Source organism: Phoenix dactylifera, chromosome 18 (genome assembly GCF_051530095.1).
Source record: "Phoenix dactylifera cultivar Ajwa chromosome 18, Ajwa_hap1_PhDact_Kaust_v1.1, whole genome shotgun sequence".
Lineage (NCBI taxonomy): Eukaryota > Viridiplantae > Streptophyta > Magnoliopsida > Arecales > Arecaceae > Phoenix > Phoenix dactylifera.
Genome location: NC_143207.1, coordinates 1,939,543 through 1,942,524, shown reverse-complemented (window position 1 = coordinate 1,942,524; position 2,982 = coordinate 1,939,543).

The following is a 2,982-nucleotide window of genomic DNA, read 5'->3' as shown; positions in this document are numbered from 1 at the left end:
AGACCAGAAGTTTAAGAAGCCATTCCTCATCTCCAATCTAAAAGCGTTTGAGGCTTCTTAACTTCATTTATTGTTCATATTGTTTTCATCTGCTTTTTGAGAAGCTCATTTTCTGTTTTCTTTCTACAACTTGTATTTACTTAGTTCAATCGGGGATTGAATCAAGGGGATTGAGGTTGGTTGGTGAGCCGAGTTAAAACCAACGTGTGTAAGGGTTTGATTGTGATCCCGGGAAAACAATCGGGGCGGTTCTAGTCGGTGAGCCTGGGAAAACCGACCGAGTTCGTTGTGAGCTCGTAAAACAACAAGTTTGGTTGTGAGCTTGGAAAACAACCGGCTGTAATCCAAGGGGGTTATAGTGAATTCCCAAGTGAGACTTGGGGAGTGGACGTAGGAGCAAGGGTTAGCTCCGAACCACTATAAAACCTTGTGTTTGTGTTGGATTGTCTCTCTTCTTCTTTTCCTCACATCACTCACAGCACTTAGCATTAATTAAATAACTTGCAATAGTTTTTAATTAGTCAACCACATCGTATTAATTATTCAAATTATTTTAAAACCCAATTCACCCCCCCCCCTCTTGGGTTGTCTATCTGGGCAACAGAATGGTCTAAGAAAATTTTGGTATACCAACGTTCAGCATCCATAGCTTCAGACTCCAATCGGCAAATTGGCATCTGTGGTCGTATTAAAATTTTGAAATTTGTTACACTAGGAGTCATTCTCAATCTCTCAAAACTATGTATTGGCATTTAGTATCTCAGATGCTAGAGGTTAGATGTTCGGATGTTCAGATACCAAAGTTTTGGTGTCCAGACCCTCAGATTCCAAGTTCTGGCATTAGAACCTTCTTATCCCACATGCTTCAGATGTCCTTGATTTTTAACTTGAATTGCTGATAAGCTGGGCTTCTTTTTTTTTTGGTGCATCGGCATCTCACTACATACGGTTATGAGTACGTCCGAAATAGTCACAGTACAGAATACGCTCTAGTGTTAATGGCAGATGCTCCAATACCCCCCATGTGACAGCTTTAGAGTGGTGTGCTGCAAAGAAAGCGATCCAGTCTGCCGCACTGTTCGCTTTTCGAAGCACATGCAAAATACGGAAAGAATCAGACTCCTCTAGAAGATGGCAAATATCACGAATTAAGAGGTGCAAATCTGTCCTGGTATGCCCGCTCTAGATCCAGTCGATCACTGTAGCCGTGTTGCCCTCAAGAAGGATTCGCCGCACACCCAAGAGCACTCTGGCATGGACGAGGCCCTCCCACGCTGCACCCAGCTCCGCCACTGGGACTGACTCGTCAAAAATACGCCGGCATCCAGCTGCAATCAGCTTGGAGTCCTGATCTCTAATCACAAAACTCACACTACATCTGCTGCCGCCCTCTGAGATACTACCATCGAAATTTACCTTGAGAGAAAACTAGAAGGTGGGGGCGCCCAGGATACTATTGGTATCATCGCATACCTAGGCGCTCTAGGAGCCAAAGAGGAGCCCCAGATGTCCCTGTCAGCTCCAGATAAACTCTGAGCTGCCGAGCTAACCAGCTCAGCTACATGAGCAAATGTTTTGTCCACCACTGATCTCGGGTAGAACCCTCCGCCATCGAAAATCCTCGCGTTCATGTCCAGCCATATATGATATGCCACATATGCCCATACCACTCTCCTCTCCACCATGTCAGGTCTTCGAGCTGAGTCTCTCAACTAGCTCAGAAAAATCTTCGAAGAAGTGAAACTCTGTCGGTAGGCCAAGGCGAGGCCCCAAACCTAAATCGCTCGCAGGAAAGTAAACAACATATGGTTAATGGTCTTCTCCTCCCCCGGGCATCCCTCACAATCGACAAGTATGTTGATCCCCCTCAGAGGCAAGACCCCTCTAGGGGGTGGAATACCCCATGCCACCCTCCAAAGAAAAAAGGCGACCCATGGATGGACTCGTAACCGCCAGATCCAATAGCCCTCCAGCTGATGGGTGGGCCTTGAGTCTATTATAGCCTGGAGATCACCAACTGTAACTCCCTTCCTCTCTATCAGGATCCATACCCTCCTATCCACTATCCTCTCTAAGGGTAGGAGAGTAGCCAATATCCTCTCTGCTAGGGCGTCGCCGAAATAAAGGTGGATCTAATCAGCATCCCATCTGCTCTCTTCCGAAACTAGAAGATCACAAACTCTGCTACCGGCTGTCGCAACAGAGTCAAACATAGTAAGCCATCTAGATAACAGCAGTCTGGCCATCCATCTATCCTTGATCACATCAATCCTACGGTCGTCCCCCACTACCCACAAGATATAGGGGAGCACCAGCAGGGCTCGTGCACACATCTCGCGCTAGATGTAAGAGCACTGACGCCCCGGTCTAAATAAATCACCGACACGCATACTTGGCTCTCATCAACCTGCTTCATAACCCATCTGGCTCTAAAATGAATCTGACCACATGCCTAACTGCCAACACCTCCCGCCTGGTGAGGAGGGAGTGGATGCCGAGACCCCCACTCCTTGTTGGCTGACAGAGGACTTCCCAAGTGAGCAGGTGGGTGCCACCTCTGCTTGCATGCCCGCCCCAAATAAAACTCTGAAGCAGTTACTCCAATGGCCTTAGTAAAGCAATTGGAACAATGGTGTTTGGGAGCAAGTATAAGGGTATCGAGCTTAACAATGACCTGGCCAAAGCGACCCTACCCATCATAGAGAGGGTACTCGCCTGCCACCCCTACAGTCACTGCCGAAACGTCATCTCCACCCTAGAGCAATCAATCTTGCATAGTCGTCGGCCGGTGATGGGAATCCCTAGGTACCGCATGTTGCCATCCTACTCGCTAATCCCCAAGATCTCTAATATGGCACCTTTCACCTAAGCTTCAATCTTCGAGCTGTAGCATATGGCCGATTTGGCCAAGTTAATACGCTGCCCGGATGCACTGCAATACTCCATAATTAGTCTTCGGAGTGCCCGTGCCGACCTCCGACT